This window comes from Canis aureus, chromosome 3 (assembly GCF_053574225.1).
Source record: "Canis aureus isolate CA01 chromosome 3, VMU_Caureus_v.1.0, whole genome shotgun sequence".
Taxonomy (NCBI): domain Eukaryota; kingdom Metazoa; phylum Chordata; class Mammalia; order Carnivora; family Canidae; genus Canis; species Canis aureus.
This window is the reverse complement of record NC_135613.1, coordinates 82,190,450-82,214,393: the sequence shown is the minus strand read 5'-3', so window position 1 is coordinate 82,214,393 and position 23,944 is coordinate 82,190,450. Positions and strand designations below refer to the sequence as shown.

Below are 23,944 nucleotides of genomic sequence, written 5' to 3'. Positions count from 1 at the left end.
CACAAATGCTCGGAGAAAACAAAATGGACAGAAGTTTCTGTAATAATAATTATTTCATCCTATTCTCTGATCAAAGCACAGCAATGCATTTCCCTTGGTCTCAGGAGAGTTGAGGTTAAGGCCTCACACACAGACTTGGGGTGCTCTGACCCCACAACATTCAGGAGTTAGTCCTCATAGAGAATTCTAAATTCCAGGTTGCTTCTCCCCAGACAGCAAGAAAGCTCAGCTCTGTGAAGGAATGGCCTGGCAAGAGGAAATGATGCATGCTTGAATGGGTCAGAAATGTGCCTTGCACTGACCTCCTTTTCTGGTCTGCTGACCAGCCCTGTCTCCATTCTCCCTGGCACCAGAATAAGCAGGAGTCCTGCTTGAACTGGCTATGGGAGTAGGGAGGATTTGGCATGGAGGAATTTTGGCTCTTGTACTCTTACAGCTCTTCTCAGCTTGATTGGCAAAGCTCTGGATAGCAACACCACCCACTTCTTTCTCTTTTTGTCTCCTGTTCCTATCAACCCTCTTTCAGTTTCCCTTAGTCTTACTGAGAGATACAGAGGTGACTCTGACTCGATGGCCAGCAATTTTGAAGACAGATGCCAACGGCGGCCCCAGGTGTGTTTGGCTTCCTCCAGGAAGCTCAAGCGGCATAGCCCACAATGATCAGAGGCCCCTCCTTAACAAGGAACAGCCTACTCCCTCCGCCTCCACTCATAAAGGGATCACGGTGATTCAGCTTCTAATTGTTTTAAATGTTTATGCAGAGGACCCAAGAGGAGCTACAGCAGAATGTTTAATTGATCATTATAGAGTGATTAAGCTTGACATTTCCAAAGAATTGGGTGAAAAACCTACCGCGGACTCCGGTAGGGTCAAAAGACAAGGCACCTTTATGAATTTCAATACTGTAATGCTCCTCTGGCTGGTGGAATGAGGCATATTAGAAAATATTCCCAAATTTTGAGAAAGATTTTATGCTAATGGACTATTAAACATTTAATGCTCTGTTAACAAATGGTTATTTCCCCATTAAGCACCATCATGACCTATGCATAGTTTATGAACATTCCTGTTGTCCTTGAGAGAAATCACATACTGTAAGTGCTAAAAATAGCAGCCATGTGAGGAGCAGAGTATAATTTGCATCTAGAGTTCAGCTGACATCATCTATCTCAGAAGCTTATTTCCAGGGATCCGGCTCAGGAAAAGGTTCCAATAACCTTTTACTAAACCTGAACCATTCTGGAAATGACTAAGTCGCGTGCCTTAGAGGGAGCTGATGTAGAATGGTGTCACATCTCCCTTCATGGTGGAACACAAAGAGTGACTTCATTCCAGCTTTTCAAAGTCAGCCTTGCCTTTGTGTTCTAGACCCTGTTAACCCCAGGCCATACCTCCTTTTCCACCTAGCAAGAACCTACCCTTCCAATCTCCCCTCACCTTGGGGAACCACGAAGACCAGCCACAGTCGGAAGTCATTTTAACAATTTTCCTGCTTAATTTTCTACTGGAACAATATGGAAACTGGTTCTCAGAGAGGTTTAGGAAGCTGTACACACAGCCACACATGTGGCCTAGATTTTAAGTCCAAAAGCTAGTTCAGTGTTCTTGCCTCCCTATTTGAATTGCATAGCTTCTTCAACAGGGACCTCCTCCGTGAAGCCTGCAGTGATTTTTCCAGCTAAGCGTACCTTTCTCCATTCCACAATGGCTTGTGGCACATCCTGACTCCAGACCTCTCACGAGCTAATTATGTTGAATTTAAATAGTCCCTCATTGCAAATGGAGGTAGGATAGACTGGTAGGGATAAAGACAAGGAAATAAATGGTGACCAGAGATGTAGGTTGAACACTGTGTACTCAGAACATGGGAACAGTAGCTGGAAAAGCTTTGGTAAAAAAAAAAAAAAAAAAAAAAAAGTAATTGATTTTTGTTGGTCTCCCTTAACCAGACCTGTTCCTTCTCAGGATTTCCTTCCACTTAGTTTTCTTGAATCACAAATTGACCCATTTCCTCTTGGAATTAATACCCTTCAGTTTCATCCTAGTGCCTACAAGATTAAATTAAAACTCTTTTGTAGAGGAAACCAGACCCTATACAGGCATCCTTTGCTTTATTGCGTTTGGCATACACTGCATTTTTACAAACTGAAGGTTGTGGCAACCCTATGTCCAGCCTGTCTCTCGGTATCATTTTTCCAATAGCATTTGCTCACTTCCTGTCTGTGTCCGTTTGGCAATCCTAGCGATATTTCAAACTTTTCCATTATTATTCTATTTATTATGGTGATCTGTGATCACTGATTACAGCTCCTGAGAGCTCAGATGATGGTAAGCGCTTTATAGCAATAAAGTATTTTTTAATTAAGGTATGCACGTTTTTAGACATACTGCTATTGCACACTTAATAGACTGTACTACAGTGTAAACATAACTTTTATGTGCTCTGGGAAACCAAAAATTTCATTTGACTTTCTTTATTGCGTTATTTGCTTTATCGCTGTGGTCAGGAACGGGTTCCCTCTTAAGTATGCCTATGATGTGGCCCTCATTACATCTTTATTATCATTTTCTGACAGTTCCTACCTTGCACGTTATCTTTTTTTTTTTTTTTTCTTTGCACACCTCACCCACGTTGCTTCAGGTCTCATATTCTTGTTCACCCTGTCCCTGTGGTCTCATCACACCCTCCAGGTTGGCTTGCCAGGCTCTCACAAGTCCTTCAGGGTCTGCAGAGGGGTCTTCTGGTCTTTAAACTCTTTCCTTTAACCACCAGGTTGAACTGCCCCTCTGTGCTTTCCAGATGGCCTCCTAAACACCCTCTTCTTAGGACACACAGCACGCTGGATCATGAGTTGCTCAAAAACAGGGGCTGTGGTCTTGTCATGTCTTAGGCACAGCTGTAAACACAATAGATGCCCTGTGAAGGCTGTCAGGGGGAGGGGCTTCCTTGGTGAACTGACCTTCCCATGTATCAACTGTGAAGACACAACTGGGTCAGTAGATGTGGGGGTATGGAATTTATCTCAAAATGCTTGTGTCTGGGTTGTCCATGGTCAATCAGAGGATGGGGAGCTTTTCACATTAGGGTCTCTACCCAACTGTCACAGACAACTAGGATTTCATAATAATGCTTTATACTTTCATACATTTTGTAAACTAGAGGTTATCAGATAATTTACAGTATATTTACTCTCATTAGTATTGTAAGTTTAATCTGGAATTCAAGGCTAAATTCGAAGTCATAATCAAATCTGTAGCAACATGCAGTATTATATTACAGCAGACAGTGTAAGACCAGTTTTCTTTAGCGTCCCACAGTGAAAACCAAACACGGTGGTTTTCACTAATTTATCACGCCCCTCCATGTTAGACTGCTTTATAATTTGTAATCAAGAAATGTCTTGGCAAGTTGAAAAGTTGCCATTTGTCTTAGAGATCATGATGATATCAGGGCATTTGGTGCTTGTTGATTTTCCTCTGCGCCATGTGAAGGATCTCAGTGGTTTTCCCTATATCACAACCACTCCTGTCCAACGATTCTTTCTGCCCCATTTCTGACACTTGGAATTACTTCAACCTAATGTTAAGCAGAGCAATGTTGAGCCTTCTTGTTACTTGGTCCCTTTTCTGGACAAGATTCTAAACATTTATATCCTTCCTGATTTTATCTTCTGAGAGAAACGCATATTTATCATACACTTGATATCAGACACTGTGCCAAGTGCTTTACCCTGTATCATCTACAACATCACATAATTACTCACAATTCTGTACTATTTATTATATTCAGAAGTACATATTAAATACTGTCTGTTCTATCCAGCTTTTTTATAATGCAAATTAGCTAACTCACATGAGGAAGTGTCATCAGTGAAATGCAGAAAGCTTATAGGTTAATATGTAATTTTTTTCCAGCTCATTACATTTTGTGTCATCAACTAACAACGCCGGAACACGAAGTACAGTAACTCTGTGGAATGCAGCAAGCTGCAGTAAAACATGATAGTGTACATAACACCCATTCATTCCATGTTCTTGTTTTTAATTCATCCTCACCACATGGTTCAGAAATGCTTATTGGTGGTGTCTCAATCTTTATACATTTTAAAAATATTTATTTATTTATTTATGAGAGACACAGAGAGGGAGAAAGAAAAGCGGGGGGAGGGGGTCGGGGGCAGAGATATAGGCAGAGGGAGAAGCAGACTCCATGCAGGGAGCCCGACATGGGACTCCATCCCTGGTCTCCAGGATCATGCCCTGGATTGAAGGCGGTACTAAACCGCTGAGCCCCCCAGTCTGCCCTCAGTCTTTATATGTTTTGATCTTGTCTCATGCTTGGTGTTTCTACCTTTCCTTATACTGCCTTGGGTCAAGCTACCGTCAGCTTTTTTTTTCTCTTTTTTTAAGTTTTATATCTACTTTTTATTTATTGGGAGTTTTACCATTTTAAAATTGCTTGTTGTATTTTTTCTTGCAATTTTTGTTAGCATTTTGGTTACCAAATTCTATCGATTTTGTAGTCCGCTCTCAACTCTATTTTTCCTTTATCTTGTTATTTTTTGGAGCGTGATTTTTTAGAATAGCAGAAATACGTATTGAAACACTAGAGCAGGGATCCCTGGGTGGCGCAGCGGTTTAGCGCCTGCCTTTGGCCCGGGGCGCGATCCTGGAGACCCGGGATCGAATCCCACGTCGGGCTCCCGGTGCATGGAGCCTGCTTCTCCCTCTGCCTGTGTCTCTGCCTCTCTCTCTCTCTCTGTGTGTGACTATCATAAATAAATAAAAAAAAAAAAAAAAAAAAAAGAAACACTAGAGCAGAAACACTCCTACCTGCTAAATACTTGGCATGAAGAGAGGTATTCTTTTCATAACTGTATATATAAATAGGGTCACAAAGCTAGGATTAGGTAGTTTGACTCTGATCACTTGGCAGCACAATGGCACAGCATCCAGTTCTGTTTCACTCCAAGGTACTTGTTCCCTCCATCATATTCTTCTCCCTTACTTTCCATCACCTTCTGACCCCCAAGCTAGCGAGAACACATAGGGAAGAACCTGCACATCCTATCTATATTTGTGTGTGTGTGCGTGTGCGCACATGGCAATGGAAGCACGTGTGCACCTGTATGCACATGTGAGTGTTCATTCCAATGCCCCCAAATCCCACCTCCAGGCAATCAGGGGGTGTCAGCACTTAGGTGAAGGCACAGATCTCTCTGAACACCACGCCTTCTGAGAGAGGGAACACCTGGCTGGATCACAACATTTTCCTTGGCTCTCAGAACAGCCCTGTGAGCAGTTCAACAATTACCATGTCCCGTACAGATGACTTGAGCCTCGCCAGTTTGAATGGACTAATGGAGGACACAGTCCAAGCGGGAGTAAAATATCTCCATCATAAACTGAAACGTTTTGCTGTTTGAACTGTTGCCAGTTTTTATAACAATTTCCATCTTAAGCTGCCTCAATACATATTTAATGAATTCTTCTATAAAACCTTTAACAGCCCTCAATTCATTTCAAGTGGCAAATGACTCAGCAGTTTGAAATGATGAGCTGGATGCTGCCTCTATATTCATTACCTAGGAAGAAAAAGTGATTTTTTAAAAAAATGATCTTTTCTCCTTGTGCTCGCATTCCTATGATGTGGAAACACTTAGGTCTGCCAATCCTCCTTCCCTCAAAGATGTGATTTTACAAGAGGCATCCTGTAAATTTTTTATGGTGGAGACTTGTGATACATATTAGCATTACATGTCATGTAAGGTTTGTGTTGTTATGTATCATCAAGCCCTGATGACCTCTTATCATTATTTTGCTCACTTATTCGTTCAATAAATGTTAGTAGGTATCTGTTCCCAGGAAAGTCTCTTAGGATGCCTTGGAAAAGACAAAGGTAAACCAGGCACGGACACTGGCCTCAAGATGTTTCAACGCATAGGTAGTGTTATGAGGTATTAAATGGATGCATCTGATAAGAGAAATGACTTTTGACTTATACCTGGTGCCATACGCATCATGCTGTACCAGATAAACCTTTACACGCTTTGACAGCTTGAAATGCTAGGATATGTACTGACATTTGACCTTGAGGCCAATTTCCTATTTCAAATGCCTCACACTAGCAATCCTAAATGGGTAGTTGGGAAGTGCCTGCCCCCCCCCACACCACACAGACATATACATAAACACACAAAGGCACAGCTCCAAAGCCCTTAGAAAAACACACAAACATTCACATCCCAAAGCCCCTTAGAACCAGTCCAGCCTTATCTTCTACTATTTTTCTCTTTCCTTAGTTGGCCACTGCCTAGTGGTCTAGCATATCTCTCCCTCAAGGCTCTTATGCTTGCTGCATCCTCCATCTGGCATGGCCTCCCTTAAATTGCCTCAGGAATCATAACTTTATCAACTCTGTGGTTCAAAAGTTACCTTATCAGTAACCACTCTATTTAAAATACCCCCCTGAAACTCCCTTTTCCCATTCCTTGCTCCATTTTTTCCTACCTATAACTTATAACATTCCATCTTATTATATATTTTACTCATTATTTGATACTTCTGGCCTTCCCTACACAACTGACAACTAAAATACATAACCCAGAATCTGCTGCTATATTTCTAGTGCACAGAAGTAGTACCTATCACACAGAAAGCTCTCTGAGCATTTGCTCTATTATTGGATAAATGAATGAACCAATAAATGAATGCATATGTCTACCTATATGCACATGAGCTTTGCTAACTATACAAAAACCATGCTGTACCCCCAAGATTCCCAACACTTGTGCAGAGAAGAGGGAATTCTTAGTGTGAGAGTAATTACTAAACTATTATAAAATGAAGGGAGATTGGAACCTACCCTCTGTCCCAAGTTAGAACTCAGAGTGCCCTTTGGAGTACAGTACATCCTCTGCAAGCTGCCTGAGATTGTTTTTTTTTTCATGAATTTCTTCTATGAAATCCAGACAACATTTTCACAGTAAATTTTATAAGCATGGTTTCCAGTTTGCATATATTTGCATATTTATCCACACGGCCCCCAAATTCCAACTATTTTATGTAAAATAAATGAGATCAAATAGGCCAATTGATGGCAAATATATATTGTAATCAAGCCCTCCCAGAGGGCTTGTAGTGTCTTTCCATGGGCTAGAGGAATTACCTTTACAGCTCTTCCTCCAAACTCAGAGCACCATTACTTGTTTCAGAAAGTGGCTCAGAAAAAAAAAAAAAAAAAAGAAAGAAAGTGGCTCAGAGATGCCATGCCTTGGCCTCACAGGTCATCATTAAGCTTTACTAACTACAGTAGCTTCCTGCACTTAAATGAAACCACATTCTCTATGTCATAGATATAGTTTTGGATACAGATAGGTGATATAGACATGGATATAGATATAGATGATATAGATATAGATATAGATGATATAGATATGGAGATAATCTTTTCCTGTACTTCTACTATCTTAAGTTTTATAGATCAAGAAAACAGGTATTTCCATTAACTAAAGGCAGGTTATAAAAGGAAACATGAAAAACCGAATCCTAGTCTGATAAACAAAACCCTCTCTTTCTGCACTTGGTTGTTGTTATTTTAACTGGTGGAGAAAAAGATCCTAACCAGTGGCAAGAAGTCCTCAGTATTCTTCAACAAGAGCTGCTCTGGGGTGGTCTTCTTAATAAGTCCCCTTCAAAAAGAGATTTTCTGAAATTCTTTTCTCGGCATTCTGGAATTGTACATCTACCAGTGAATGGCTCATCCACCAAAAAGGACCCAGTATCCCCTGAACTATATTCCATCTGTGTTATTGCCTCCTAAGGTAACTCCTGAAATAAATTAGGTATTCTCGTGCTACTATGGATTTTTGCTTTCTGGGGAGGCAATGCTATTTAATTTTTTAAAATCTTTCTACCTCCACTGCCATGGTGTCTGCTGTCCTTGCTCATTTGCAGAATTACTACCTTCCTTCAATAAAAACAAAGTTTGTTTTCTAATGAACTATAACCTCATTTACTGGAATCAGAACTTCGAATCACCCTAGTGATGTGCGCCTTTAAAAACTTCACAAGGTTTGCAAAGCATTTCAGCTTCAAGGCTCCCAGAAATGCCTGGACACAAGCCAGAGATGAAGCAGACGCTTCTGAGCACAGTTGGTTTAACGAAGGAGTGAGTGTACAACATTCAAACTAGGACCAACTGCCGTGGGTGTTTATTTGAGACTTTTTCCAGAATCACACCCACAGATCTCGCCTGCCTAATCAGAATGACATAAGTCACAGGCTGTTGCCTTGTTTGTGATTGAAATCAGGTGAAGAGAAGGTTGAAGGGGGCTTGGTTCTTCTAAGATTTGGCTCCATTGCCACTGACCTCACAGCGCATTCTAAAGTCGCTCAGCTAGATGAGTGAGTTGCCCCTTTGCCTATTCTCCCCTTCTCTTCTGGGAAGATACTACTTCCAGGTCACTAAGGAGGAGGAATGGTCTCTGGCTGATACACTAACATCTTCTCTTCTAGAGAGTTTCCCTTTCACATCGTGTCCTTTGTCTTTGATCATGTTGCCCCCTCTGCCTGCATCCTGGGAAACATTCATCCCGCAGAGCCCAACCCAAGCCCTCTTTTCTCCAGTAAGCCTTCCCTGCTTCCCTCCAAAAGAAATATTGATGTTTCTTTCCCTATACTCCTACTATAATTTGTCCATACAGACCCCCAAGATAGAAATGGAATTATTTTATTTTCCTTCTTGTATCCATCTCTTTTCCTAAATGGTAAGCTGCTGAAGAGAGTGATGCTTTTTAAAAAGACTTGATTTCCTTCCTAACGCTCACAGAAGTGACAGAGAGTGCACACACTCACAAAGCCTTTGTTGAACGAACAAATGAATGAATAGTTCTTCAGGTCTCCTGGAACTCAGGAATAATTACTGTTTTGTCAGTGCCTAACCTTCATTTTTCCCTACAGGGCCCAAGAAATGATTGCTGTACACTCCAAATTAGAATTAGTACAGGTACTAACATGTAAGACCATGGCAGAAAGGCCACACAGTCAGGGGTAGAGATTCATTTGGAAGAAGCACGCCTTCTGGTCTCGCAAACCTAGAAGCCATATTCCTTGGCTCCAGGAGTGAGTAAGACTAAAGTTGTAGAGCTCCGTGGATCTTCAATCCCTAGCCAGTCTCACTTCTCCTTATGTCACCTGTAAATGAGTAAAGGAATCAACAGATGGCTGAGGTCTATATTTGTAGATTACAATTATAGGGCCAAAAAAAAAAAAAAAAGGAGAGAGAGAGAGAGAGAAAGAGAGAGAGAGAAAGAACACACACACACACACACACACACACACCCTTGAAGCAGATCCTAAACTTAGAGAAAAATTTTACCGCTTATGGGTAAGCCTTGAGAGAGGACTGAGGTCAGTAGCAGTCAACCTTGGAGAGCGAGTGAGCTAATCTTCTTAAGAGGTGAAGCGAGCAATGTTTCATCTGTGGCTCCATAATATGGTTTAGCAATATTTGAGGGACTGTAATCAATCAGTGACTAACAGAAGGCAAAGAGACTATGTTTGTGATAACATGAATAATAATAGTAGAGGAAATTACACCTACCAGCCACATAGAATTGTTTTGGGAAGTGTATTAAATATACAGGTCATACCAGTGACACAAAGATTCTGCATATAATGTCATGTTATCATTAAACATTTTGCCACTAAAACATGATTATGCTTTAGAATTCATTTCAGAGTCTAGAAGTACACCCTCCAAATAATTTTTAAAAATAAACTACTATTCTTACTCTCTTGGATAGTATATACTTGTGTAGTCCAATATGGGCTACTTCTATGAGGCAAGATGCAAGTAAATCACTCCTAAATGAAAAAAGCCATTTCAGTTTATAGGTATCACATACTCTCCCTCCTTCTCTGGTAGATCATATTTTATTGATTAGGAACGACTGATGTGTCACAGGTAAGGCTTAATAATGACACAGACGATACCAATGATGAAGGAGCTCACAGTGTACCTTGAGATATTACCTTTAAAACAATCCAAAATGAGAAATAAGAGAATTTTATTTGGTTTTCTTAAAAACTTGTTTGTTTGTTTGTTTGTTTGTTTGTTTGTTTGTTTGTAAGATGCACAGAGAGAGGAAGAGACACAGGCAGAGGTGCCCAAAAAACTTACTTCCGATCTCTGGGAACTGAACTGAATATAGAAGAGCCATTCAGAGCATTAGATTTTCAGCTCATTGAAACCACAGCTTTATGAAGACAAGATGGGTCTCTTATAAATCCTTAATTTCCCACTGAACAAGTGCAGTTGAAATTTGTTGACTTCCAAACCTTTGCATTTATTTTTCATAGGGAATGGGGCCAAACCACTGAGAAATCCGCCATGTTGAATTGGGCCATGTCATATCCAGGAGGCTATGGAAAAGCCAAAACACATTTGGCTGAACAAATACTATCATAAGTTGTTATAGTGTACAGATTTCTTTCAGCTTATATGGCACTTTAAGGGCTAATGTATGACTGGCTAATGTAAGAGAAAGTTCATTATAACTTGTTAAAAATAGATACAATTCTAAATCAATCCCCATTAGTTAAAGTGTAGATATTGCACATGTCTTGGAGAATTTTATTATAAATTCATGCTAACCCTATGAGTAATGGTGGTTAGTCCATATCTATCTCCTTCCTTAATAAAAAGGAACAGAAGACTGCATCCAGTACTTTCTTATTAAATGAAATATTAAAAAGACATCATCTTCTTTCTCATGGTCATGTCCTGATTATGTCACGTCAAATTAGTTAGGTATATAAATTTCAGTAAACAAAAGTGACAGATAAATGAAATGCATAGAGACACTCCCATGAAACCATCTATGGACTCCATACTAGGTGGCAATTTCACACACCACCATCTGGGTATCCAAAAGGAGAAGAAGCCAATCTTCAAATGGTATTATGTCAGTGCCAACATCACACTTTTCTCTCTCCCATGTGTTTGATTTTTTTTTTTTTTTTTATGTAAAGGTCTTCGACTTGCTCTATGAAGATATATGGAAGAGTAAGAGAGCTTCACAATCTTCTTCCATTTGTCTTTTTTTTTTTTGCATTAATCAATCTATTCTAGTCCTACCCTTTTGAAAACTAAAGCTGCTTCATATAATATCAGAAAGTGAATATTCTCAGATTTGGTCTGTGGATTGCCTTTCCTTCACTTATAAAACACCTAGCAAAACTGACACTTGTTACTTCTTAGAAGACACTTGTAAACTGCTTAGAAGCCTAAGACAGAGGGACACCTGGGTGGCTGGGATGCCTGGGTGGCTCAGTGGTTGAGCATCTGCCTTTGGCTCAGGGCGTGATCCCAGGGTCCTGGGATTGAGTTCCGCATTAAGTTCCCTGAGAGGAGTCTGCTTCTCCCTATGCCTATGTCTCTGCCTCTCTCTCTTCCTCTCTCTCTCATGAATAAATAGATATAATCTTTAAAAAAAAAAGAAGTCTAAGACAGATTCTGGGAGCTTATAATATCCTGACTACTGTGTTAGGAGCAGAGAGGTAACTGTGTCCTAAATAATTTGCCATCTAGTGAAAGAGAAAGGTATCTATACCTCTAATTACAATAAAGCATGAAAAATTCTGTGATCAGGGAATTCCCTGATTTGATCAGGGATTCAAAGCACTATGGGATAACCAAAGAAGGCTCCTAAATTGCTTTAGGGAATCACAGAAGGTCCCCAGGGCAGGAACTGATAATTAAGAATTGAAGGGTAAGAAGAAGTCGCCTGAGTAAATGGATAAGATATGGCTTGTGTCCTTCAGGGGGAACAGGCCTAGAGAAAACATGGAGACAGAGCTAAGCAAAACTAAACAAAAAAACAAAAATACTTTAAAAATGCAAAAAAGGAAAATATGAAGAATGGATTTTCAGGGAGTAAGCCCAGAGACAGGGAGACAGGTTACAGTGGTGGATGTAGTCATAGCAGAAGAATAGCTCAAATTTATTGAGAGCCTGTTATGTATCAGGTACTATTTTAACATGCATGTTAACTCCTTTTATTCAAATCACCACCCCAGTAAGTTATATTGCTCTTATTCCTATTTTATGGATGAGGTCAGGACACAGAAAGACTGAATAATTTGCCCAAGCTTACCTGGCTGGTAAAGGACGTATCCAAAGTTTTAACCCAGACAGTCTTAGCCCAAAGCCCACATCCTTAATAATCACTACCCTATAGTACTTAGAACAGGGTCATGTCAATGAAAACAAAAGACAGATCCTAAGGAGTCAGAGACATGCCCGTTCCAGGTCAGAACCAAGTTTTTGATAGTCAAGGCTGAACTGAGCATTTAGAATCAGGTAAGCAATTCCTACTGGAAATGCTTCTCATGCTAAGGAGGTCGAGGGAGGGCCACAGGTCAAAAGGAGAGGTCATTACATGGATCAGTAGAGCAGGTCAGAATGGTCAAGTAGAGAGCAGAAATTCAAAACACAGCACAAAACAAAAAGTTGGGTAAAACAGGTAGCCAAAGCATAAAGGAAATGTGCAGGAACCAAGAATTCTCAGGAACCAAAGGAAGAGAGCCAAGACGAGAGAGAACAGATGTGGAGTAACAAATCCTGACAGAGCAGGCTATGTGAGACAGGTTTTTGCCTCAGGCCTGGTGCTTTTTTATAGTTCTTGTTGAGTTCCAAACCAGAGTCTTTGTGGCTTCTGGGCCTTGCCCTGCTGGGGTGGAAGGAAGGGAGTAACTGGGGACACGTGATTGAATTGATGTCTGCCAGAAGAAAGGAATGGAAATTAACGGGAGGTTCTTCCTGAGAAGACAATAAAGGACCACGTTATAAATAGCTGTGATTAATAGATTAGTGGCCTCTCTAGATTGTGGACATTTAATAAAGATGTGTTATATGAATAACTGAGTGAAGAAGTGGAGTACTCACTTCTTACATTATCAGTGGCTAAAATAAAAGGGGGTCTATATGTCTAATTTATCTTCTCTAATACTAAAAGATAATTGGCATCCTTTTTAATAAGGCCTTTATTAAAGACAAATCCCAGATTCCTGATCCCTTTACCAATATTATGAAATTTTAGAATAATAGTTTTCTATATTTGAAGTTATTTGAAGGAAAGAGCATGAATAACAGACAAAGGAAGACCTAACTTCTGGGAGTCTGTTCTAACACTGATCAGCCTCAATTCTATCATCTGGAAATTGGGGCACCAATACTTCTGTCCCAAGCTAATTGTAAAGAGAATTAAGAGTGCAAAAATAAACCTTTATATTTACAGTCAATCAATTGTTTGACTAAGGTGCCAAGGCAATTAATTTAGTGGAAAAATATAGCCTTTTCATTGAAAGGTGCCGGAACACTGCATTTCCTTGCACAAAAGGAAAGACTTAGACTCTTACCTCACACCATACACAAAATTTAATTCAATGTGATCACAGACTTAAATGTAGGCACTAAAACAAAATTTTTAAAGGATTTATTTATTTATTTATTTACTTATTTATTTATGAGAGAAAGAGAGAGAGAGAGAGAGGAGTGCACAAGCAAGCAGAAGGATCAGAGGGAGAAGGATGAGCAGACTCCCCACTGAGCACAGAGCCTGATACAGGGCTTGATCCCATGACCAGGAGATCATGACCTGAGCTAACATCAAGATTTGGACACTTAGCAGACTGGGTCACTCAGGAGCCCCTAAAACAATTTTTATAAGAAGCTATAACAAATGTTTGAGACCTTGTCTTAGACAAAGATTCTCTAGATAGGACATCAACAGAGAGAAAAAAAAAAAAGAGTGATTAAATTGGGTCTCTTCAAAATTAAAAACTTTTGCATTTAGAAAGACATGGTTAAAAAATTTCAAAGAGAAACAAAAAAGATTGAGGGAAAGATATTTACAAAGCCCAAATCTGATAAGGTACTAAAATCCAGAATTTACAAGAATACTTCCAACTCAATTATTCAAAGACAAGTAACCCAATAAAAAAATAGGTAATGAACATGAATGATATTGTCCCAAAGAGGACACCAAGGCCAATAAAGTACACGAAAAGATGCTCAACATATTATTCATTAGCGAAATGCAAATTAAAACCACAACAAAATATCATATTTCACCCACTGGAGTGGCTAAAATAAATAAGGCAGACAACTGATGTCAGTGAGGACACAGTTGTTGGGAATGCGACATGTTGCACCCGCTTCAGAAAACAGTGTGGAAGTTTCTCAAAAGGTTAAACATAAAGATACCATATGACTCAGCAATTCTACTCCTGGGTATATAGACAAAAGAACTGAAAACATGTCCACACAAAGACCAGCATGTGGATGTTCACAGATGTTCATAGCAGAGTTATTAATACTAGTCCCAAAATGGAAATAACCTAAAAAGTTCATCAGGTGGTGAATGCATAGACAATATGTGGTCTGTCTGACATAGAACACTATTCAGCAATGAAAAGGAACTGCCGACACCTGCTATAGCAACGATGGACCTCAAACATTTTGCCAAATGAAAGAAGCCAGACACACGACAATCATAGATTGTCTGATCCTTTACATAAACTGTCACCGAAAAGCAGTTTGAAAGAGATAGAAGGTAGATTAGTGGTTCCCAAGGGCGAGGGCATGTGAGTGGATTAGGATCAGCTGTAAATGGGCCGAAGATATTTTTATTGTGGGAATGAAAGTATTCTAAATTCAATTTATGGTGATAATTGCACTCCCTAGTAAAGTTAGTAAAAATTATTGCATTTTACAAAGGAAATGGGTAAGTTTCATGACATGTAAAAGACACTTTAATAAGTTGTTTTTAAAAAGCTGATTATAAGAAGTAAGTTAATTGCTCAGGAAATATCCATTTCTTTACTTTCTCTTTCACCTCTCCATATTTCACAAGGAATGCCAAGTGAGGCCACCACCCCTCCTCCTCCTCTTTTTCACCCTCACCTCAAAGAAGATGGTTTTTTCTCCTATTAAAAACAACAACAGCAACAAAAAAAAACCCTCCCTCAACAACCTCCCCCCACCAGACTAATAACAAATCCAAGTGATCAGTCAGTTCTTACCCTTAGAAAATTGTTTTCACTACATATTCAAGATACAGGGCTCTGAATAAGCAAATCTGAGTAACGACTCTGCAGCTTGAACAGCCTGTCTTCCCACCTTCCCTCTCGGGGCTCACGGCAGCACAGATGCTCTGCACAGGGCCCAGCTGGTGGAGTCCAATGTCGCTGGCTTTGCTGAGTGCCTGGGAGAGGACGCTGGCCTCAGCATGTTAGCAATCCTTATTTGCTGGCTCTAATAGATACATTTTGCCTCCAGCAAAAAGTCTGCGAATAGTTAATAAGAATAATGAGCAGTAGCAGAGAATTAATGGCCTCTTTATTATGAGAGATGGAGTCCAGTGTTCAGTGTTCTTGAATAGGAAAATTGTTTTATAGGCAAAATTAACTGGAGAGACCTTATTTAGCCAATTTTGAGGTAATGGGTTTTGGCTTCTAAATGTCAGTAAATGCAGAAAAGAAGATTCCAGGTAAGGTCTGAGCCCCTGGCATAGCACTTGCTCAGTTACAGAAAGGAAGATGAGGCTTGTCTCCCCAGCAGCAGGTGAAAGAGTGACTACTTGCATCTTTAGCAAGAGATGAACAAAGAAGGTAGTCTCCATTGGTGCACGTGGGCTTTACCTTGGTTTACCTTGCAGCTTACACAGGATTTCTATTTTTTTTCCAGGGATGCTGAAACCATCAGGACATCCAGGTTGTCATCATTGGTGGTCAGGCCCTTACCTACCTCACCGTCACCATGACTCATGTTCAGCATATGTCCTGAGAATGTTGGGCCAGACACCTGCTGGCCAGGTGGGTCCCAGGTGTTAGGATCTGGGACTCCTTCTTGATAGTAGCTCTGAAGCCCTTGGTTTGAGGGATGTCATCAATAGGAACTCAATGGTCCAACTGACAGTATATTGGGTTGCACTATAAGGAAGCAGCTTTCTGCCTGTCATATATTTATTTAAGTTGGTTTCCTTTGTAAGATTGATTTATTTATTTTAGAGAGAAAGAGAGAGGGAGGGAGGAGGGGCAGAAGGAGAGGTAGAGAACTTCACAAAGACTTCCTGCTGAGTGCAGAGCCCAACACAGGGCTCCATCCCAAGATCCTGAGACCATGACCCGAGCCAAAACCAAGAGTCAGACACTCAATAGACTGAGCCACCCAGGTGCTCCTAATTAATAAGCTGTTTAAAACAAAAACAATCAAACAAACAAAAAACCCCACAAGCAAACACTAAAAATGACCAAAACCAAAATGACAATTAATTTAAAGCAAAAGTTGTTGAAATGGTGGTAGGCAACTTCAGAGTACTAGATTCACCCTGCTAAAATGTGACCGGCCAAGCATGGTGCTACCATCCATGGAAAGAAGGGTCACCAACAGAAGAGGCCCCCATGAAGGGCCATCCTCACTCAAATTTGTCATTATTCAGGCAGATTCATGACCATATGACCAGAGAGGCCTTGTTGAAGAACTAAAGCAAGTTTTAAAAACTGCGCTTGCTTTAAAACCTTTTTTTTTTATTTATATCATCATCAACTTACTTTTTTGACTTCTTCAAAAATAACATGATAATGTGCCAGGCACTGGGCTGAGTTTGGCAGGAAAGAAAAGATGCCATCACAACCTTCCTGAGGTCTCACAGCACATCAGGGGGTAAAGAAGAGGTCCACTGGGAGCTTTGAGGGAGAATATGCCAAATGCCTTCAGAATGGTTGAAAGGTAGGGACCGTCAGGTGAAGGCGGGATCTCAGCTCAGAAAATGGGTGCACAAAGGCTTCACAGAGCAGGTACCAACTGAGACATGCTTTAAAAATAATCGTTCAAGGCATGAAAGAAAGGAATTTTCAGGGATTCTTTCAAAGGAAGAAAGCAACACAATCAAGCCCAAGAGACAGAAAAGCCAGGGGATTTAGGGACCAGTCAGAAGTCCAGTTAGCCTGGCATGCAGGATACTGTTAGGCGGGGACCCTGAGTGACTCAGTTGGTTGGGTATCTGCCTTCCACTGAGGTCATGATGATCTCAAGGTCCTGGGATGGAGCTTTGCATTGGGCTCCCTGCTCAGCAGTGAGTCTGCTTCTCCCTCTCCCTCTGCTCCTCCCCCCTGCTTGTGTGCTCTCTCTCTCTCTCTCTCTCATAAAGAAATAAACATTAAAAAATTAAAAAAAGACACTTAAGGAAGGTGTAGGACCACCAGGGGCAAAACACCGTAGGGAGCCTGTGGTGGTAGATGAAGTCGTTGATCCTATTCCTTGGGTTAAAGACCTAGCTTGGAGTGCCACAGAGAGTTGTGGGGTGGTTTGGCTCATCTGGTGGCCATGTAAAGGTTGGATTTGAATGGGAGAGTCAAAAAGTAGAGAGGGTTCAGTTGGTCAGTTACTGGTTCTACTGGTGGCTGAATTGAAGATATTTTGGGATGAGCCAGGAACTGAGATCAGTTTCGAAGCCACTGTGGTGAACCAAAGAAAAAGATAATAATTGGGATTTGGCTTATGCTGGTCATAGTGGATGGGAAAAAGAGAACATGAATGACCAGTTTTGGAAGTAGGATATGCTTCAAACTAATAATGAAAAGAATGTCAATGCTATTCACAAAAACTGATCCGTGGCACAGATTAGGTACCTTTCTTCACTTCTTGTTGATCTGCTTTCCTCGTATCCTTGCTGAAATGTCTCTCACCTTCTAGTTTATTCTTTTCTAAAGAAAACTTGGTAGCAAGCTTCCAGCTTCAAATCCTGTTCTCCTTGCCAAAGACTAGAAAATGCAATACAAAGGAAGATTCTTTGGAACAAGTATTAGGCAAACAAGTATGTCCTGAGAGATAACCTTTGTAGCATTCTCAGTGCTTTAACACATGGCCTGAGACCCAGTAAAGTTTCCATAAACATTTGCTGAATGGATGGACGGACGGATGGATGGATGGATGGATGGATGGATGGATGGTTGGATACAGACATGGTTTCTTTATGCTTCAGTACAAATTAAGGTAAATTAATTCAGAAGTTCTATCTTCTTTAAAGAGTTCCATTAGGATTAAAATATCTCCTGTTTCCTCCACCAAAGAACACTACCACTACCACCACCATGAACCAATATTTTCTATGCTTGAGACAATGCAATTAGCAGATGAGTTCAGCCCAATGAACTATATTTCCCTCTATTTCCACAGTTGTCTTTCACCTGGAAGAATTAAAACCCAGCCAGGGCAACTCACCTGGACAGACTTTCCAGGGAAAGTTTCAAGAAAGAAGAAAATGAGAATTGTCTTGAGCTCCCTCTACTGAAGCTTTCTTCCTCCAACAAAACTCGGCAATTAACCGTATTTACCTCCCCCTCGGTGTGCCTCCCACTGCAGCCCTTGAAATTCTTTTCTTTGGGGGATGCGAATAACGGAACAAAGTGGCAAAGAATTCTGGGATACAAGCAGCAGGTTGGCATCAGGCCCCAGGGCTTTATAGAACCAAGTGGAAGATGCCACAGAGGTGACTGGCTTTGAAGAAAACTCACAGAGATAATCAATTTGATCACACAGGCAGACACTGAGGTATTTGTCAAAATGTCAGGGTTATGGATAGTGCCAATATATTTGCTTTTCAATGCATTAGTCTTTTTAAAAGCCTGTATCTAATGCGACACTGGACACAGTTTTATTTTGTCATTCTCTCCCTCCTCCCCCACTGCCTTGCCGCTACACAGGAAAACAATATACTGGGGTTTTGACGGGGTGGGTTTTAGGGTTTATACACAGAGACTGCCTGACATATACATATAGAAGAGAAATTTATTTGTACGCCTGCTGTTTATTTTAGGAAAATTCGAGAAATACATAATAGTAGGTGAGTATCAGGCCCATTCTCTCCTTGTGCTAAATCTGCAATCCAGCTGACAGGGGATCTTAGTGAGAATAGAAGATAGCAGAAGGCAGAGCCCTGTATCACCTCCCTAAGGAAGGCCAAGCAACATCCCATATTCCACTTGACGTTAACCTAGGCAGCCAGCTACTTGTTCCCTTGCTATTCATAGAAATTTCCTGAAGTCCAGATTAGCCACTGGCTCCTAGGAGATGCCTGTTTGTTCCACAGAGGACTTGACCCTTTGTTACCACAGGTGATTTATTTAATACCAAAAGACCTGCGTGTTTGATCACCTTAACTCAGAGGTTATGTTGCTTAAAATGGAAAAAGGTAAAAAATAATCAATTCCTATTGAAATGACACAGTATGCATACACTACTGTGACGTTGAAATAGTATTTTTACATATAAGAAAGAGTAAAGAGGAACAATTTATTGCTCCTCAAGTAAATTATTCAGACAGCTAGAGAAAATGTTTTTCAAAAATATAGTGTAGGAGAATTCTTAAAACAGAGACTGATCAGCTGTAAAAATTGCTGTGTGAAAGACTTTCCCATATACCAGACCATTAATTATTTTTCTTTCTATAGATTTTAAGGAAGGTCTCTTATTTTCCTCTGGGGAAGGGTGGTGCTAAGTAGCTAATGCTCTGTACAGGCTTTCTGCTCTTCCACGAGTTTTTGCCTTTGTTTTGTTTCCTACCCAATAAAAAAGAGTTCTACCCCAATTTCCCTCTTCTCTGCCCACTTGTAGCTGGATCCACCTATCTATTCTTCCTTAGGATGTCTGCCCTGTGGAAGAATGTAAGGTCTTTCCAATTTACAACATAAGAATATTTCAGTCATGTCACTTTGATTCTTCCCAAATGATATGTATCTGGGCTTATACCCTAGTTCCTTATCAGCTGAAATCGTGGCCAAATATTTAAAACTCTGAGTCCCAGGGCACCTGGGTGGCTCAGTTGGTTAGGCATCTGCCTTTGGCTCAGGTCATGATCCCAGGGTCCGGGGATTGAGCCCCACATTGTCAGGCTCTCTGCTCAGTGGGGGGCCTGCTTGTCCCTCTTTCTCCCTCTGCCCCTCTCTCTGCTTGTGCTTTCCCGCCCCCCTTCCTCTCTAATGAACAAATAAACTCTTTAAAAAATAAAGTAAAATTTTGAGTCTCATTTTTTCATGTGCAGATAATCGTAACAATTCCAACAGATATTTGATAAGTGCTGGGTGGTATTTTAAGTGCTTTCTGTGTGTCAACCCATGTCATCCACTCATGACTTGGAGGTAGGCATCATCATAGCTCTGCTTGACAGATGAGGTCAAAGGATCTACCCAAAGTGAGGATGAAGTGAGGTAAACGGACGAAACTATCAGAACTGATCTTGGGGATGGTGTCCAATTCATGTCTTCCCTTCATCCTTCTTCCTTCCTTCTCTTCTTCCTACACTTCCCTGCCCTTACAAATGCTTCTCAACAAGCCCCAGAGCAGCACAGATATGGAAAAGGGAGCGCAATGCCTCGCTTTCAGAATTGTCACTCTTGCTAAACACACAGCAGATGCAGTTAGAGTTGAGGATTGGTCATTGTACATAGTGCACAGTGACTATTTCTTACTCTGTGGCTAGCCCAGTATCCTATCTGCATCGTAAAATACAGTGTGTATATTTGGTATAGCACATAAGCTCTGATTTAAGAGAATCTGTGCGGGGTCAAGAAGCTGATGGCTGGCCCAGCTCTGCAGCTCGGATGTTAACAAACAGAACTCTGCTTATTCCTTGGGTCCCGTGTCATCTTGTGGCCTCAGTTTACCCATCTACACAATGGGCTTGGTAGTCACCGCTTTCAGCTGACTCACTGTAAAGATGAAATAGTTCAATAGATGTGAAAGTAACTTGTAACTAGAAGCACCTTTTAAGTCGAGAGCAGCTAACCTCACATGCCTGATGGAGGGCTGAGATCTCAGATGGCATAGCAGTATCCATCTCTGTTACAGAAGGCGAAACACAGCGATAGAACTCTCCCGCCATTAGCAACTTTGTTCTGAGCATCGACCGGCCAGTTAGAGTGACCAAGGTGATTGCCATGTCTGGCCACACTTCAGGGGGCCATCTATGTATCAGCTCAGTTTGCAGTCTGGACTGAACACCCTGGATAAACTGTGCTGGGGAGCCATTGGCTATTATTGGATTTAGCCCAAAAGGTAGAAGGTGAAAACAAATCTGGGTTCAGAGCATCTATAAAAAGCACAAGCTGTACCATATTCATCCCCCTGAGTGGAGAAACAGGAGACTTCCTGGGATGTGAGTCTTACAGAGTAGTTTTGCTAAAAAGGCAGACAGCAGGGTACAGATAGCTGTACCTAGTCCAGCTAAAACCACAGGAACTCTCCGGGTCTTGCTCTCTCTCTCTCTCTCTCTCTCTCTCTCTCTCCTTCTCCGTCTGTAGACAGAGATTTGTAATAACTGCTTTCATCTGACTTATCATAAGAATGAAATGATACCATGGATGTGGAAGTAACTTGTAACTGGAAGCACTTTCAGTTCCTGGTTCTTCTCTAGACAGAGAGAAGGTGGGGGAGAGGGAGGAGGAGAGGGAGAGAGAGGCAGGAAGGGAGAGAGGAAGAGAGAGACACCATCTAAATGCATACACGAGAGTACGAGCTGTAGAGCCAAGATCAACTTTCTTACCAGACTTGATACAAGAATATTCAGCCAACGGAGGAAGGATACCAGATGAGATTTCAGTCTCAAGTTTCCCTAGCAGAAATAAGAAAAAAAAAAAAAAAAAAAAAAAAAAAAAAACCCAGCAATTAGTTCCTCCAGAAGAGGAAGTGCAGTGATTCAGACACATGATATTGACTATTCCTTCACCAGCCCCCCACTCCCTTCCTCTGATAGTCACAGAGCAAAATGCTAATGCATCAGAAGCTCACCCACCAATGGCAGGTGGTTCCAAATGTAGTCTCATGCAGATTTGATAAACCCAGCTTCATCCTCGTCCTGAAGGGCCTATTGTTCTTGACAGTGTCCAAATGGGGATCCCATCAATCTACTCTGGATCCTAGGCTCAGGCCTCCCTCCTGAGTTCAGAAGGGACTTCTGGTTTTCCAGGCAGTTCATTGACAGGGTTTCACTTGCAGACCAGACCAGTGAAGGGAGCAAAGTCCCACCCCCACCCCCCAACCTCGTATTCTCCTGTTTGGTAATCTTCCTTAAGTGGCCCCTTATCTAGGAACTGTTCACTAGTGACTTGTCCCTGTTTTAGTGGTAAGGTAGTCATTATGCACATTAGGGAGGGATTGAAAGAAGCCACCGTACGGGTGGGTAGAATTTTTTAAGGCAATCTATATCACTTAGCCATTGTTCTGGCTGTTGCTGTAAGTGCCATAAAAGAAACATCTACCATATGCCCAGAGTTCATGGACTGAATTCCAAACAGTTTGCTTCCCATGCTCCACACTGCCCTGCCACTTTCTCTCTAAGTGTCAAGCGTCACTCTATTTTCCCTGGACCTCTTGGCTGTCAGCCTCCCTGTTTGTCTGCCATTTACTCTCCATGCTGCTCGCCTTCGTGCAGTCACCCCGGGTCCATCGACCTACTCCTTCACCTGTTCCCTTGGATCTCACTGGCTATTAATAATCTTCTGGGAATAGTCCTTTCCTGCTTGCCTTGTCCTCCAATTGTCCTTGCCAAATGTAGTCCCACTGGATCACATTCAGACCCATCCCACTGGGTAATGTAACAAGGGATCTGAGCAAAGTTTATCATCAAGTAACAAAATTATTATGCACCCATCACATGCAAAGTGCTCTCTCAGCTAGCATGGGATTACTGAAAGTTGTAAAATCAGATCATTGGCATTTAAAAGAGTTTCCCAAATTTATCTGACACGTAAATGTCACATCCAAAATTTCTTTCACTAAATTTTGCTTTTATAATACATAGAACATAGTAACGCTTCCCCTATTTTATCATTTCTATTATGAGACGAGGCATGAAGAAACCCGAAACAATCCAATACTAAACAACAACAAAGATCACACATAGGAGATGTCCTGGGAGAGGGTGTGATTAATTGCTGAATGAGAGACTCAGTGAAGTCTGTGAGGTCAGAAGCGGGGAGGTCGCCGCATGCTAGAAGCCTTCATGGCAGGGAGGCAGGGGGAGCAGGCTTTCTAGCAGACTGTACTAGGAGTCAAGGGTGGTAATACATCACTGAGAACAAAACCCTGACAGAGGGGGATGGCTCAGCCAAAGCCCAGCAAAGTGTCACTCCTGGTACCATTTCTGTAGCGGAAATTTAAGGTATTATTTAAGACTGAAGTTCAATCAAATTGACTTGCATCTTTTCCGTTTCCATAAAAAAAAAAAAAGGCAAAACAAAACAGACAAAACCTCAGAAAATCCTTTATGACTCTGGGAATTTAAATCTCTTTTTAAGCTCTTGCAATCAGGGTGAAGAAATCATTTGTTTTGCAAATGACCTTTGAAATGACTTAATTTTGGGTTGTGTTTTGCTAAATAACACTTCACAGATGAAGAGCAGCAAAGTGTGACTCCTGGAAACAAGAAACTCCTGCTCAAGCACCACTGAACTGCAGCCAGATTGTTGTTTGTCTATTCAATGCTTCCTTCTTTTCTAGAGTCCTATAACCCAGACCCTACTGACTGGATGCCTCTGAAGCCTGACTCTGCTTTTGATCCATTCTGACTCATTATTAACTCAAGTGACTTGATCTCTTGCAGGTCATAAATATTCTGAGACTGAGATTTCCAAAAGAGCCACTTACCTAACAAGAACTTGGGGCAGCCTTTCCTGAAAGATGCCTCGGCCCCAGGGTGGGGTTCTGAGACCCATCATCTCCTTGGCTTCTTGAATAAGACCTTGCTAAGATGACCTCCAGCCTCCAACCCCTGCCACTGGTGATTTAAAAAAAAAAAAAAAAAGGCAGCCGGTGCAGGCTGGAGGTGGAGATACTTTTAGTAGTTGAGCATGATTAATTTCTGCTCTCCTGATTTTGAAG

General features: G+C 41.2%; 1 long non-coding RNA gene across 2 annotated transcripts in view; it reads right to left on the bottom strand.

Moving 5' to 3' along the window:
- Positions 1-18,451, bottom strand: part of LOC144306012 (uncharacterized) — a 255,819-nt gene extending 237,368 nt beyond the window's left edge. The window contains exon 1 of one of the 2 annotated variants that reach the window (XR_013373042.1): positions 18,290-18,451. This is a non-coding gene — a long non-coding RNA (uncharacterized LOC144306012). The remainder of the gene's footprint in view (positions 1-18,289) is intronic. The other variant, XR_013373043.1, reaches the window with a different exon arrangement.
- Between the last annotated feature and the right edge of the window lie 5,493 nt (positions 18,452-23,944).